This window comes from Aedes albopictus, chromosome 2 (assembly GCF_035046485.1).
Source record: "Aedes albopictus strain Foshan chromosome 2, AalbF5, whole genome shotgun sequence".
Taxonomy (NCBI): domain Eukaryota; kingdom Metazoa; phylum Arthropoda; class Insecta; order Diptera; family Culicidae; genus Aedes; species Aedes albopictus.
The window spans coordinates 58,078,479-58,096,090 of NC_085137.1; positions in this window are offsets into that span (position 1 = coordinate 58,078,479).

Genomic DNA, 17,612 nt, shown 5'->3' on the forward strand with positions numbered 1-17,612 from the left:
TGTTGCAATATTTTCGCCCATGCTGCATTCTTCTCGTTTTTCGCCGTCGTACCAGTCATTTCTATAATTCGGAGTTGCGAAATCTAGTTCTTCAGTACTATAAATGCTCATCCTTGCGTTGATCGGCTGCCACCCGATCACACGTTGTCGCATCTTGCCCAACACTATAAATCCTATTCCCACAGTTGGCCCACAGTGGTGCCACAGTTTAGGTAGGAGGTAACCGCTCGATGTCTGATTTTTCACACGTTCTGTTCAGTCCAACGAAGCTTTTGCAGCGCCATGGTTTCGAAGCTGCGAGGAAGTAACTCATCGTAGATTATCCTGTCACATCCATTGGCGTAGCTAGGATTTTTTTTCTGGAGGGGGCCCAGGGGGGCCTGACTTGTAATGACTTTTAAGCGGGATGGGCGCCCGATATGTGAATATGCAAATCGGCATTGCAGTTTTGAGGAATCAAAATGACTGTTTCAGATTTGTTCATTGTTTCGTAAACTATATGAGTGTCAATAATTCCTCCAGGATTTTTTTTCCAAAGCTGGGTACATCATGGATTCCGCAAGAGATTCCTTCAAGAATTCATCCAGATATATCTTCGAGGATTTGTCCTGGGATATCTTTAGTGGTTCCTCCTCTTTGAGGTTTCCTTCAGGAATTTCTCCAGAGATCCTTCAAGGCATTTCTCCAGAGATATCTACAGGGATTGTTCCAATAATTCCATCTGAAATGATTCAAAGAATTTTTGCAGGAACTTATTAAAAAATTCTTTCAGAAAATGATACCAGCGATTATTTAAAAATAATCCAGGAGTTGCTTAATACATTTGTACAAAAAATTCTTTAGGTGTCCATACAAGTATTGCTTCAATAATTCGTCCAGAAATTACTATAGACACGGATTTCTTCGGATTTTTTCCAGGGATTCCTACAAAAATGTTTCCAGGAATTCGCTAAGAAAGTTTTCCAATTTCTCTATGAATTCCTGCAGGGAATCACCCGCGAATTCCTTCTATAATTCCTGCAGGAACAACTTCCGGGATTATTTTAAAAAATGCCTGCAAGAACTCTTTTTGGGATTTCTTCAGAAACTCCTCCAGGAATTAATCCAGGATTTCAGGATTTCCTCAGGAATTTCAGCAATTTATTCAGTACTAAGATTTCCTCAAAAACTCCTTCTGGAATTCCCTCAGAAATTGAACTTTGTATTTCTTCTGGTATTCTTCCTGGGATTCCTCCGGGAATTCCTCAAGGGACTCCTCCGGGAACTGCTCAAGGGTTTTCTCCAAATATTCCTCTAGGAATTCTTCCAGGATTCCTCTGAGAATTCCAGCATGAATTCCTCTAAAAATTGTCTACAGGGATTCGTCCAGGAATTCCTCTAGAGGTTCCTTTAGGGATACCTCCAGGAATTTCACCAGGGATTCCTCCTGCAATTGTTCCAGTGAGTCTTTAAGGAAATTCTCTAGGAATTTCTCCAGGGATTGCTAATGGAATTTATGCAGGGAGTCCTCCAGGAACTCCGCTAGAAATTTCTTAAGGAATTTCTCTATAGATTCCTCCAGATTATCCTACAGGCATGTCTCCAGGTATTTTCCCAGGAGTTCCTCCAAGGATTTCTATAGGGATACCTCCAGAATTATCCCAGGAATTCCTTCAGAAATAATTATCGCAGTTCCTCTAGGAATTTCTCCAGGAAATCCTCCATGGATTCCTTAAGAAACACCCCCAGGAATTTCCCGCAGAGTTAGTCCAGGAATTACTATAAGAATTCCTCCAGGGATTCCTGCATAAATTCCTCCTGAAATTTCTTCAGGAATTTCCTCAGGAATTATTCCAGGTATTCCTCCGGGCATTCCTTTAGGATTTCATCCAAGAATTTCTCCGTGAACTCCTCCAGGAATTCCACCAAAAATTTCTCCAGGAATTACCCCAGGAAATTTTCCAGGGATTCATCAGGAAATTTTACTAGGAATTTCTCCTCCAGGAATTCCTCTAGAGATTCCGCCAGGATTTTTTCCATGGATCCTCCAAAAATTGCCCCAGGAATACACCAGGAATTCTTCAGGGATTCCTCTGAGGATTCTTCCAGAGATTCCTCCAGGAATTCCGCCGATGATTCTTCTAGTTCTAGTATTTCCTCCAGAAATTCCTCCTGGAATTCTTCCAGAAATTGCGCTAGCAATTCCTCCTGGAATTCCTCGGGAAAATCCTCCTGGAACTCCTCCAGATATTCATTTGGAAATTCCTCTAGGAATTTCTTCAGAAATTTCTCCAGGGATTCCTTCCAAAACTCCTTTAGAAATTCCTCCAGGAATTAATTCAAGGATTCCTATAGGGATTTCTCCAGGAATTCCTCCTAAGATGCCGCAATGATTTTGTCCAGAAGTTCCTCCAGGAAATTCTCCTGGGTTTTCGACAGAAATCTGTCCAGAAGTTTCTCCAGGCATTCCTCCTAAGGTTTTTCCAAAAATTGCTTAAGGGATTCCTCCAGGGTTTTTTTTTTCAAGAATTCCCACAGGAATTCTTCAAGAATTTCTCTAGAAATTTCTCTGAAGATTTCTCCAGGAACTCATCAAGAGGTTTCTTCAGCATTACTCCAGGAATTCCTTGGGTTCCTTCAGAAATTCCCCCAGAAATTCCCCCCGGAATCCAGAAATTACTCCAAATGCCTCCAGGGATTCCTGCATGAGCCCGTCCTGAGATTCATCTAGGAATTCCTTCAAGGATTTTTTCAGGAATCCTCCAGGAAATCCTCCAGGGATTCCTTCAGGAATTACCCCAAAAATTTCTCTTGGAATTCATCCTGGAATTATTTCAGATATTCCTCCAGGCACTTCTCGAGGAACATCTCCAGAAATTCCACCAATAATTCCTTCAGGATTTACCCCTGGTATTTCTTCAGGAATTCATCCAGGAATTTCTTTAGGAATTGGTCCAGGAATTCCTCTGCGATTTTTTTTCAGAAATTCCTACAGCAATTCCTCCAGGAATTTCAGCAGGAAATCCTCCAAGGATTCCTTCAAAAATTGTTTCAGGAATTTCTGCAGAAATTCCTCCAGGATTTTTCCAGGGATTTCTCCGGAAATTTTCCCATGGTTTTCTCCAGGAAATAATGTAAGAATTTCTCCCAAAGGGATTCCTCCAGAAATTATTACACAGATGTTTCTCCAATGATTCCTCTAGGGATTTCTCCAGGAATTCTTCTTAGGTTTCCGACAGGAATTTGTCCAGAAGTTCCTCCAGGCATTCCTGCTGAGGATTCTCTAGAAATTGCTCCAGGGATTTTTTCAAGAGTTTCTCTAGAAATTTCTCTAAGGTTTCCTCCAGGAACTCCTCGAGAGTTTTTTTTAGAATTAGCCCAGGAGTTCCTTTAGAAATGCCTCCACGAATTCCTTCAGGTATTGATTCAGGAATTTCTTCGGAAATTCCTACAGCAATTTCTCCAGGAATTTCCCCAAGAATTCCTCCAGGGATGTATCCAGGAATTCTTCCTGGGTTTTCGACAGGAATTTGTCCAGAAGTTCCGTCAGGCATTTCTTCTGAGGTTCCTCCAAAAAAATTCTTCAGGGATTTTTTACAAGAATATCTCTAAGGATTCCTTCTGGAATTTCCCAAAAGGGTTCTTCTGAAATTTCTCCAGAGAGTCCTCCTAGAATTCCTCTAGGGAATTATCCAGGAATTCATCCAGGGATTCCTTCTGGATGTCTTCCTGGGTTTGCTCCAGGAATTCATACAGGAATTTCTCCAGGGAGTCCACAAGGAATTTCTCCTGAAATTCTTCCAGGGATTTTTCTAGATATTCCTGCATGAATTCCTCCAGGAATTCCTTTGGGAATTCCTTCATGGATCAATCCAGGAATTCCACCAGGGATTGCTATAGGAATTCATCTAGGGATTGCCCGGGAATTATTCTAAAGCCCCCCCCCCCCCCCCCCCCAGAATTTCTCCAAAGGTTTCATCAGGAATTCATCTAGGAATTTATCCAGGGATTGTCAAAGGCATTTGTCCAGGAATTTCTTCAAGGATGCCTCCAAGAAATCCATCAATTATTCCTTCAGAAATTCATCCCGGAATTTCTTCAGGGGTTTTACCAGGGATTTGTCCAGAAGATTTTCCAGGATTTCTTCCAGAGATTCATCTAGGAATTGCTTCAGGGATTTCTCCAGGAATTCCTTATATGAATTCTCATAGAATTTCTCTTGGGATTCCTTCAGGAATTTTTCTAGTAATTCTTACAGGGATTCCTGATGCGGTTTCTAAGGATTCCTCCAGGAATTAATCCAGGGATTCCTACACCTACAGTATGTACTCCAGACATGCCTACAGGAATTCCTCTTGGGATTTTTCCAAGAATTCCTTCAGGGATTACTCCGGGAGTTCCTGTAGTGATTCCTTCAGAAATTCCTCTCGGGATCTTTTCAAAAATTTATTCAGGAGTTCGTTAAAAAAATTTCAGGAACCCGTCAATCATTTTTTCTAGGGAATCACCAAAGATTTTTTCCAGGATTTCCTTAAGAGTTTTTGAATTACTTGAAGGATTTCTAGAGGAATTGTTCCAGCGATTTGTATTGGAATTCTTCAATATAATTTAGGAGGGATACAGTAGCAAGAAAATTTTCCAAGAAATCATCCAGGTATTCTTTCAAATTTTTCTCCGAGAAATCTTTAAGGAGTTCATCCACAGATTTATTCAGGAATCCATCCATGAATTTCTTCCAGAATACTCCCTGCAGTTCCTGCACAGTAATTTCCTCATAAAGTCGTCCTGCGATTCTTTCGGATATATATCCTGATGATTCTTACACAGTCACTGTAACTAACTTTAAATATATAAGTACTTACATGCTAGAAGCGCTTTCTCCAGGTAATCGTTCAGGAATTCATCCAGAGAAGATTATTTCGGAATTCTCCCAGGAACTGTACATGAATTCCTCCAGGGGAATTCCAGGATTTTTCTCCGGAAATACTTCTAAGGAATTCTTTAGGAATTTCTCCATGGATTCCTTGCAGAGATTCTTACTAGGACACCTCAAGCTTATGTGGGAAAAACACATCTCATAAAGTTCGATGGGCACCCTTTTCAATTCGTTTTAATTTTCAGTTACCAGCATCACACGGATTTGTATAGAATAGGTGAGGTTTTTTAACGTAATGTACAAAATACAACAGCGTGAATGCTGAAGAGTGCAGTAATGTTTTTCAAAAAAAAAAAAATTATATTAATATTATATTATATTAATATTATTTTCAATTTCATCGTGTTACGTTTAGTTATAAAAGGTAGTTGGTATCAATTTGCTGAGGCTACTCAAACCACCCCCTCCCCTCCTTGACCATATAGCTGACTACCTCTTCTTTTTAGCGTTACGTCTAAACTAGGATAACGCCTGAATCGCTTGGAGTTTAATGAGAACGTTGAAAAATATTATAACTACTTCAATGTACATTTGAATTTGTGCATTGTTTGATAGACACGCAAATACTCGATGCCCAAGAAAGTCAATAAAATGTATAGTTACCGACTAGAAATCACCTTCACCATGATTTTAATGAATGCACTCGCGTTTACGCTTCAGCTATATGGGCCCTTTATAATGTGATATCTATTTTCTCTGGGGCTCCAAAAACTTCTGCTGTATTCCATTTCAAACTCTAACAGAATTTTATTCTGTAATAATATTCTTCTTCCATATTATTCTGTAATAATGAACTCTTCAAGTGTAAAGTGTCGTAATTACATTAACACACAAACAACAATATTATTCTGTAATGCTGCTAGAAATTTTAGAACTTCTTTGGGATACCCAAAAATAATTCCTCTGAAAACTTAAGATTTCATTATTTGGCGATATAAAAGAAGTCGTACAAAGCAATGCTATTTATACATGTAATTCTAATTCATATTTCTGGTATCTTATTTCCAAACAAAACTAATAGAGTCGATCACATAGTCTATATTGGACAACGATCCTGTAAAGTGTGACAAGTTGAGAATAGTCTCCAATAACTATCCATTTAAACGCATATTATGCCAAATCTATGTCTTTTATAGATCTATATTTATCATTAACACAGTAGTGGCTCTCAGATTGTTTTCTAATTTCCGCATATAAAGTCATGAAAAAAATCTGGGGTGGCCTGGTGGATTCCGGGGGCGGGGGGGGGGGGGTCTGGTGGGTTCTAGGGGGGGTCATTAATTGGCTCGGTAGCTTAGTTGGTAAAGCACTTGTCTAGCGAATAAGGGTCGTGAGTTCAAATCTCGCCTGAGCTGTGGATTTTTTTCCCAATTTAACCAATAACACAGCGCAACATTTTTTTGTCTCTAGAGCAAACTTATGTGTCTTTGACAGATTTTGGGCCGCTGAATCCGAATCCGGGCTCAGATTTGCTCCAACACGTCACAATTTTGAGCTATACCCCAATTTATAGGGCAAAATATGCGATTTTGGGCTTTTTTGACTGACAGCCATTGGGCATGGAAATATTTTTTTTCAACAACCAAAAGGTAAATTGGTCAATTAACATCCAAATTAACGACTTATGCAAAATATTTCGTTTTATCAAATCAAATTTGATAGTTTTAAGCGATTTATGTTACGTACGATATTTCCCATACAAGTCACCCTCCAAAAGTTGCATGCAAGTTTACTCACTAACATAAAATGCTTAAATCTATCAAATTTGATTTGGTACAACAAAATATTTTGCTTGAGTCGTTAATTTAGAGGTTAATTGACCAATTTACCTTTTGATTGCTTAAAAAAAATATTTCCATGCTTTATGGCTGACAGTCAAAAAAGCCCAAAATCGCATATTTTGCCCTATAAATTGAGGTATAGCTCGAAATTGTGACGTGTTGGAGCAAATCTGAGCCCGGATTCGGATTCAGCGGCCCAAAACCTGTCAGAGACACATGAGTTTGCTCTAGAGACAAACCAAAAGTTAATTTTTGTTACGCTGTGTAATTTACCCATCTGTACATATGTACGTTGAGTTATTTGTAATTCATAAATGACCACACGGATTGGTATTACCGAAAATTTGCACTTTGAGTGAGTTTCCAGTTCTGTTTGCTATCTCAGCTAACACTGCCGTAATGAGGCTACCAGCTTGGATTTTTTTCCTCCCCTGTTAGGGAAATTAAGCTACTGCGTCCAATAAGCTGAACTTTTGTGGCATGACCTTGGATTTACCTGAGGGTGATGCAGCATTTCTTACTCAGCCGCTGGATGCTAGAACAGACGCTATTTGAGCCGCACCTCCTTGGTGAACAGACGCTCGATGTACCTCCCCAATCTAGTTGAAGTCTAAAAGAGAACAGTGCCCAGGCTGCGCTACCAACACACAACTCTCGGTCTTTATCATCTCTTGACTCTTGGAAGCATGAAGTAGGAACTCGTGAGGACCGGATCTGTGTTGGACGTTCCAGGTTGTAATCTCATCATTTTGCATCCCAAAGTATCTGAAAATAGACCACCTTGGAACGACAAAGCAAAATAATTGAATACACAAACAAAACGGAAAGCGTGTACGTAAAAAAAAACGAACCACCAAATAGCGCCCCAAATCGAAAGCAAGGTCTCCCAAAATCAGACGGTAATTTCCCCGTCCGTGCCCTGTTCTAGGCAATTACCCGGGTCCGTTAGCTTCCAATGAAGCCAGGTCATTCGGCGGATGTTGTATTCTCTCCTCCGCAGTTCCACACTCTAGCATTTTCCACTTAGTTCAATCGAAAACAAGCTCCAAAAACAAAAAAAAAAGCACTTGCTCGTTACCATCACCGGCCGCCGCACTACTGCCGGGGCGGTCGACTCATGCGAGTAAAATACCTCACTACGCAGATACCCCCTAAAACAACTTGTTGCTCGGTTTATCGAGCAGCAAATTGATTGTCTCGTTTTCGTTTGTGGTTTGCCTCACCCTCGTACGTACAGTCGAAAAAAACGGCAAAACCCTAGAATTCCACGCTTGATTGACTGACATTAGGAAGCGCGCGCGGCTACTCCTTCTTTCTATGGCTGAGTCGGTGCACCAGCGCCCAAGTTCGGGCACAGCGCTCTGAGTAGTATTCAGATTATAATTGCATAATAAGCCCCGAAGGTCTCTGCCAAAAAAACAGTAGAAGGATCTTGGGCACAGCTTCCACGTAACCTGTGTGTTCGTCCGTTAGATATGCGATCAATCGTTTGTGCGACGGTGGCGACTCCGCTTAGCGAGGGGCATTCCATTCGTGAAAGTGGAAGAAATTTAAGAGAGAAAAACCTAATTATGCCATAAATTTCAAATCAACTCGACTTTAATGACGCGTAATTACAGGGTTTGAGAATGGGCGTCGGTGCCGTAGAGTTCAACCGGTCCCTGGATGGTCTCTAGGCTAGGAGACAAGCAAGAGACACACTTTACCGTCCAATTCGTACGGATCACCGAAAACGGTGGCTGACTGACCGGTCAAACGCTGGTGCTGGTGGTGTGTCTTACCGGATTGGATCCAGCCGGTGTGTGTGGCGTGGCGGCATCGGGAGAAATTAGATCGGTACCACTGCTGAGTGAAGTGCCCGGTACGACGTGGCGGTCGGCTCAGGGTCATAATTCAAATCTGAGTGACTCCAGATGAGCCACCGTCTTGTGCACGATGCGACGACGGCGTAGTGATTTCCGTGACCAGAAGAGCCATAACGATTAGCCGCAAATGGATTCCGTATAATTCCGTTGGTAATGTCTTCCCATTTTCAATGAGCCCTAAAGAAGATAGGTAGCGCTCGATGTGTGTTTTGATAGAAAGCCATATGCTTTAGGACCGCCCTGATGATTTATACCAGAAGCGTCGTAAGGAGTGTGTTTATATCTGCAAAATAGTAGATCAAAAAAGGGCCCCTACAGCCTAAGCGGTAAACACACGGGTGTTCAAAAGTACAAAGACCGTTGAAGTAGAGCTTCAACAATGAATACCAAGCTTGTTTCGTAAGGGCGGATCAACGACGAATAAAATTTTTGTTCTGTGGATGGTGAGTATCCATGAAATTTGGCTGCAACCAAATCTGTGAAAAGATCCCAGTTGGTTGACTGGGGATTCCTGAAACGTAAAGTTTGCGAAGTGATATTTGAATGCTCAAAAAAGACATTGCGATGGTAAGATAAAGATTCTTCATCTGACACGAGACAATTGATCAGCTCATGACTAATTCTAATAGAGCAAAGCGTTATGTTTAACATTTCCTCTTTGGCAGATATTATGAAGGTTGGGCGATTGCTTATTTTAAGTAATTCAAGATCTGTGCTACTTAAATACTCCATCAAACAGGAGCCTCTCTATGGTTAATGTCTGAGCTACCCCAGTTGATGTGCTGAGCAAGGCCTTTTGAAGTGCAGTATGCGATGACTTGTTTGAAAGCATCATGCGGTGAACAAATCGAACAATAATAGTTATTTATGTAACGAGTTGCAAAATGATGATTTATACAGCACGAGTTGTACATTTTTTGCAATGAAAGACAAACTTTCATTAGTATATGATAGTTTCCATCTATATCATCGTGCTTCGCGGTGGTTGAATGGGACCGGCCACGTGCTCTATCGTGCAAGACACAAAAAGTTGGATCAAGTATGCCGTGCTATAACCGTCACAGTTTTTTAAGCTCTAGCCGTCGAAACTGAGGTCCTGAGGTTGTCAATCAAACAATTGCATTATGATTCATAATGCAACCGAAATGAGTTGCATTATGAACCATAATGCAATTGTTTGGTATCGTATGGAAAAGTAGGCCGTTACCTCACCGAAACGGCAAGTATAAAGTAGAATATTATAGTGCCGAGTTGCAAAAACGTATTTGCTGTTGAGGATTTCAACAGATACATCATTTGTGACAGCATATACATCCCTGGTAGTTAGTTCAGAGATGAGTGTGGTAACGATTGCGATTTGACAAGCACACATACTCGAGGCATGACACGCGAGTTTACCATTTAATTTTTACTGAAAGTAGCAAACACCTGGTTCACAAGGTTTGCTAGATAGAATTTCTTCTACGAAAGTAAAGTTCTTAGATTAGGGCCACTTGGGTTGTACCATTTTGCCTAAGTCTGCAAAGATTGATCGTTTCTGTTCTTTTATACTGAAGATTGATCTGAGTTATCCTAACTGTAGCCACTACTCAAACTGGGTAAGAATAAACTCTCCACAATCACAGCACAACACAGAACAGCAGCAGTAAGGGCAGATCGGTATTAATTGGAAAACCCCACAGGCGAGAATACACAGAACACACTGTGTAAATCGCTTTATGCGAAACTAAATAGGAGAACATTTATACTTATTAACATCTTCATAACCCCGTCATTAATTAGCCCTGAAGTTTGAGACTAAAGAAGGGCAGCTGATTGTTTCGGAGAAACATAAGGTCCACTGCAACATTGCTTAGATTAGCGCAGTAAGGGCAAACTACCGTTGGGGGCATCCTGTTACTACACATGCTCCGTTAGCGGTTACAGGGGAGAGACAAAATGATCGGGATTTGCAAAATTTTCACTTTTCAAAAAAATATTACACTAGCTGTAACTTTTCGAAAAGTGCATCAAATATTCTCAAATTTTTACTGTAAGTTCACCAACTAGTTGTGCATCAGAGGTCCAAGTTTGGAATACATCGGGCAATTTTCCACGAAGTTATAAAGAATCTTGAAAAAGGTATGATTATTCGGTAGCCAATTTTAAGCTGTTATATCTCCGGATTCAATGAACCGATGGGCATTGTCCATTTATGACTTATATTATGAGCTATAAAATACCTTTGACTTAAATTAAAATTCTCAACACGGAAGAAAATTATAACGATTAGATTATTTTTCAAATAAAACACCAAATTACCCAAAACAACAACATCGTTTTAAAATTCAAGATGCAAATAACAGTTCATTTAATTTCCCTCCAATTGACTTATATATAAATGTGTTTTGAAGGAAAGTAACAACATAGCCGCCAATAAATTGAAAAAGTAATTGGATGCATATTAAAAATGGACCAATTTACTAAAAATGGCTATCGGATATTTATACCTTTTTCAAGAATCTTTATAACTTTATGTAGAATAGCACGATCTTTCCCAAATTCGGACCATTGAAAGACAACTGGTTGACTAAATTGCAGTAAAAATGAGAATATTTGATGCATTTTCCGAAAAGTTACAGCTAGTTGACCATTTTTGAATAGCGAAATGTTTGCCTGTCCCGATCATTTTGTCTATCCCCTGTAGGTGTTCATTAGACCCCTCACTCCTAGGTACGGTAAGCATATAGCCGCAACACACCATGAATTAGGGGTCACCTGTTTGGAGGACTCTTACCACCGGAACAGGCGGTCCGTAGTGTTATTCTTAGCCATTTGAGACAACCGCTACCGACACTACACAGCTATATGTAGGCTGATCGAGAAGAGAACATTAATGATCAACTTCATACGGGCTCAAACAGCCGACAACATGTGAAAAAGGCGAAATAAGTAACCATTGCACGCTTCTGCTTTTTTCATCCCATCTAGGCGTATTTCAAATTATTCATGCAAACTTATACCGTTTTCAGATAGAAGCTGTGGCGTAGCCAGAAATTTACTCTGAGAGGGTTTTTCGATGATCAATGACACTTTTGTACTTATTCGACACTCACATTTTGTAAACAGCAATGGAAAATGAGATGATATACATTTAATTGGAGTCGAAGCTTCAAAATAGTGGCGCTGTCGAAAACAATTTTTTTTTCGTCATAATGGGATTTATTTCGAAAATTTGTTCCACAAATTTTGCTTCTGGGGGCGGAGGGTTGAATAATGGAGGAGGGGGGTGGTAGATTAACCCTAACTCCATCCTCCCGTGGCTACGATACTGGATAGAGGGGAGTCTGCTCTATTCCTGGTCTGCTAGTTAAAGATTACATGAATAATTATTAATACGCTGAATGAGAATCGAGAGAAGCAGGAATTCAAAAGGTTGTTACGCCCTTTTTAAATGTAAATCGATAATTAGGGTATCGGGATGCTTCGTTGGCATAGTCCCCTCGTTCGGCCTATCTCAACGTAAACCAAAAACTCAAACAAACACGCATAACTGGATATCGGAAAAGCTTTGTGCCAATCAAATGTAACATTTCGTTTCAATTTTAGCACTTTGGAGCATTAAAATTGAATGAAAATGTCACTTTATTTAACTTTTGTAGACCCCATGATTCTTCGGCTTAGTGGGTAGTCTATACACATGAACATAAATGGCATGATTCTGGAACATTTCGAATTGACTTTTCAATAACTGAACATTTGATGCGACGGTCAAAGACGCTATTTTAACTTGTATATTTGTTTTTATGAATAATAACTATTTTACAAATTGAATATGGGCCGAATATTGAGGACATTTTTTTCACTATGTACCCAAATCTTGGCCCATCAGTAAAGTGACGTCAAAACACCGATAAAAAGACGTCAACAACATTTCTTGCGTAAGAACCAGAAAGAACGAACAGGAAGAAAGATTATGTGTGCGGTGAATGTAAAAATATAACACAATAATAGGGTTGCGTTGTTTTCGTTACTAAATTAAGAAAAAAAAGTTGGGGAAAATGTAATTCAAAAGTAATATTGGTTAACAAACAGAAATATTACTTCAGCAGAAATTGAAAACATGATATATTAGTGGTTCTAGTGCATGGAAAGCAATAGGCCAACGTTGTATCCATTAATATGTAGGCCAATTTTTGTACCATAGACCAACGTTGCATACAATCGCATCGAATCTTTTCAACTTGAGTAAGTACATTCTTGAATATTTACATTTCCCAAGTAACAATCTTGATTCTATTTGGTTTTATTTGTTTTTATGATAGTTTTATCGGAACATTGCATATTCTAGTTGATCTTATCGGAGTTTCAGCTGAGCACAACTATTCTTCGTCAATATGTGGTTTTAAAAACACCTCCAAGAACACTTGAGGTTCAGTTCATAAAACCATAAACACAACAAGAACTGTTGAACTTATTTTCAGTTTTATAAGGCTCTTGTAGTTATCTTCAATCATCCGTTCTTGATCAAGAGCAACTGTTCTTGCATAAGAACAGTTTTATACATGAAAAATACAAGAAAAAACTCAAGCATCAGATTTTGATTCTCATCGTTCCATTATTGCTGCCGATCAAGAACACCTACCCGGAAACCAACCGCGACGCGGTGCAGAACCAAGTTCCTCCGGTTGCAGCATCCGACATGAGCTGGGTTTGATCATCCAGGACGTCGGTTCCCGTGCAATCGAGGTTCCAATCATCGATCTTCAAAATCAACAACTACTTACCTGTTGGAAATGCTGATCGGAGGAATGAGGCACTGCACCGCATCAAGGCCGGTTATCGAAAAAGGTCTGCCTGGTTGGCAGCGGTACCGGGCTGATGATTAAATTTATCGGACGAGATTCAGAATATCCACTGCGGTGCAATATTTTAGTTTGTTTACAATTTGGCGTACATGGTTTATGACGTTCTCGGCGGAGTTTGCATAAACCTACATCAAGAATGTTATAAACCTGAGTACTCTTGAGTAATACTTCTTACCCTTGCATAAGATGAAATAAACTTAAGATGTTCTTGATGGAGGCCAACCAGGCTGCAATGAGAACGTTATAAATCCTAGTATTCTTGAGTTATGATTTTACCTCTGGCATGAGTTGAAAGAAATTTAAGACGATCTTATGGTGATGTTGATTAAAACCATCGATGATGGACCGACCACCAGCCTAGATTTCAATGGAAGCCATGTTGAGAGAACTCATGAACAATGTTAGTTATTAGTTATTTATGTAACGAGTTGCAAAAAGTTGATTTTTTCAGCACGAGTCGTACATTTATCCAACGAGGCCTGCCGAGTTGGATAAATACGAAGAGTGCTGAAAAAATCGAGTTTTGCAACGAGTTCCATACAAAATTTTATGCAATGATTTTTTCATAATGCAACCCATTTGAGTTGCATAATGTTCATAATGCAACTCAAATGAGTTGCATTATGAACATTATACAACTATTTTTCATTATGCAACTCATTTCAGTTGCATAATGAACCAGTTCGGAAAAGTTGGCCATTATGATACCAAAATGAGTTATATAAAATATAAATTATGATACTAAATTGCATAAAATATTTTTAAATATTTTATTAGTGCATTATAATGGAAGCGCGTTGCAATTTTTGGAAGTATCTTGCAACATATATACGATAAATTTTGCTTGGCATTTGGCTTCCTTGTTACACCATGGAAATATTTCCAATTTGTGTAATAAACCAATCCCGATTACAATAATGTGTCATTTTCATTGTGTTTTTTTTTTCAATTTAATTCACCAAACTTTTCTGTCGACATAAAAGCTGCATCAGCAACAACACTGACTAATTTATTATGGTTTCATCGTGCACTTGAAGAATTCTACAAGGAGAGAGCAATTCGCCTTGAGGACAACTTGGGAAGTACAACAAGTTTTAAGAGAAATTTAAAAACAATTCTCCAAGAACATCTTAGGATGGGCCTCTTTTGTCTTATGGCGGGTTTATGCTTTGCTCGACGTTGTTATGCAGAGCAATTTGATTCATGTCTAGTTTTAATGAACGGGTGTTGAAGTATTCTTCGAAAGCATCATAAAATTAATTTTGTTACTTGGGTTGTTTACTTCCAATTGGTGAAACATGCATTGCCTAGAATGTGTAATAGGGTCAACATTTTATTTCTAGTACTATTAATTCATGAGTTATGGTCAAAATTGTCAAGGCGGCTTGCAAATTAGGCCAAGGAATGGTACATATACCCTATTCCAACCTATTACTTCAAGAAAATGGTAGTTGATTTACAATATGTGAGTAACTAACCTTCGTGAAACTAACTAAACTAGAAACCTAAAATCGTCGAAACAAAACACTACTGTGAAAAGTTCTTAATAGCTCTGATTCTTCCAGAACTGTCTCGAACTAGTGCTCTCCGATGCACTCGTTCTTCTGTTCTGCAATACAATCGGCTCTAAACTGAAACACTTTGCGCAATGTTACACTCTCCAGCTCTCCATCAACCTGCCCAACGATGCCCAAACATTCGTCACCTCTCATCCTTCTCCCACGCTGTCTTCGTCGGTCCGTTCATTTTGACCATATCCGCGAGGGCATTACATTCTTGGCGCGTTTTCGGCGGTTGTTGTTTTTCATTCGTTCTGCTTTTGCTCGTTCTTACGCCGCGGCCGCCGCCAGTCGGTGTTTTGCTTTTGGTCCATTTAAATTTTGATTTGGTCCGTTGAAAAAGTTTTGATTTACCGGTTTGGAATCCTCCAGCCGCCGCCTCTTTGAAGAGCAGTACACACGCGGAATTCTACCAGTCCAGTCCAGAAAAAAACACCGGCCGGGTCGAAGGCATCCATCACTACCACTACCGCCACAACCGTGGTCTGCAGGTTTGATTTTGTGGGATTCTTAAAGTAGACATGGATACGTACCTTGCGCTCGTGTAAGAACTTTTAAATCCGATTGTTGTCGAGAGGCCTGCTCATTCTGTTGGTATATGGTCCATCATGAGCAGCGTGCTGTTGTATTCGGTATGGGATGAGATTGTGATAATAATGCTCACACGCCAAGTTCGTCGTATAATTTGTGTATCATGTTGGGGATTTTGGACAACTTGCTTGTTAATCCGATGGGAAACATTTCACTATGCGTGAGAGGGCACGTTGGACGCAGTTGGTGGGATGGGAAAGTTCAACAATGTTTCTTATCATGGTTCAGAGGTGGTGCAATCTACTTGCGAAAAGGGCGATAAAATTGGGATGAAATTTTAAGGCCAGCAGCGGTTATGAGAATATTAAGATTGCTTCTTCTTGCTTCATATTTACGAGACGTTAACGTTAACCTCCTTGTTATGATAAGCCAAGTTTTAGTCAAACGCAACTTCGTTGAAAGTGTAATTAGTATACAATGTTATGCGAGTTTAACAATGGTCATCTATAACGTCTTCGATCAATACAGGGAAACAAAATAGTTTGAAATACGTTGTCGTTGGGGGTGGAAGCTCAGGTAAAATATTAACGCCTGGGCGCCCATTAAAAACACCACCCGTGGCGAGGACTGGCGCTTGAGCCTAGCTATTTAGCAATGTAGTTGGAGGAAATGTCAATGCAGAACCCGTAGCTTCCGAAAGGTAAGCCCAGTTCTCTGGGTTAGTGGGTTTGTGTCAGGTCCTGCGAGCCAGCCATAGAACGACAAGCACCGAAAAATCAACAAGAGAAGAATGCGAACCGATACCAATCGCGAAGACCACAGCGACGAAAAGGGACTTGCGATTGGAAGCTCGGTACGTGGAACTGCAGACCTCTTAACTTCATCGGGAGCACCCGCATACTCGCCGATATACTGAAGGACCGCGAGTTCGGAATCGTAGCGCTTCAGGAGGTGTGTTAGACAGGATCTATGGTGCAAACGTTTAGAGGTAATCATACCATCTACCAGAGTTGCGGCAACACACGTGAGCTGGGAACAGCTTTTATAGTGATGGGCGACATGCAGAGGCGCGTGATCGGTTGGTGGCCGATCGACGAAAGAATGTGCAGGTTGAGGATCAAAGGCCGATTCTTCAACATCAGCATAATAAACGTGCACAGCCTTCACTTCGGAAGCACTGATGATGACAAACACGCATTTTACGCGCAGCTCGAACGCGAGTACGACCGCTGTCCAAACCATGACGTCAAGATCACCTAGGAGACCTAAACGCTCAGGTAGGCCAGGAGGAGGAATTCACACCGACGATTGGAAAGTTCAGCGAACACCAGCTAACGAACGAAAATAGCTTACGCTTCATCGATTTCACCGCCTCCAAGAACATGGCCATTCGTAGCACCTTCTTCCAGTACAGCCTCCCGTACACCTGGAGATCACCACAACAAACGAAATCGCAAATCGACCACGTCTGATTGATGGACGGAACTTCTCCGACATTATCGACGTCAGGACCTATCGTGGCGCTAATATAGACTCTGACCACTACCTGGTGATGGTTAAATTGCGCCCAAAACTCTCCGTTATTAACAATGTACAGTACTGGCGGGCGCCCGGCACGATCTAGAGCGACTGAAGCAACCGGATATGGCCACCGCATACGCGCGGAACCTCGAGGCAGCGTTGCCGAACGAAAGTGTGCTCGAGAGTACTGCTGGAGTACAGTCAAAGCAGCCATCAACAACGCAGCCGAGATCACTATCGGGTACGTAGAACGGAGTCGACGAAACGATTGGTTCGACGAAGAGTGCAGAGCCGTTCTGGAGGAGAAGGACGCAGCGCGGGCGGTAATGCTGCAGTATGGAACCGGACAGAATGTGGAGCGATACAAACAAAAGCGGAAGCAGCAGACCCGCCTCTTACGGGAGAAAAAGCGTCACTTGCAAGAAATGGAATGTGAGGAAATGGAACTGCTGTGCCGTTCACAAGAAACACGTAAGTTCTACCAGAAGCTCAACGCATCCCGCAAGGGCTTCGTGCCATAAGCCGAAATCTGCAAGGATATGGACGGGAGCCTCCTGACGGACAAACGTGAGGTGATCGAAAGGTGGAAGCAT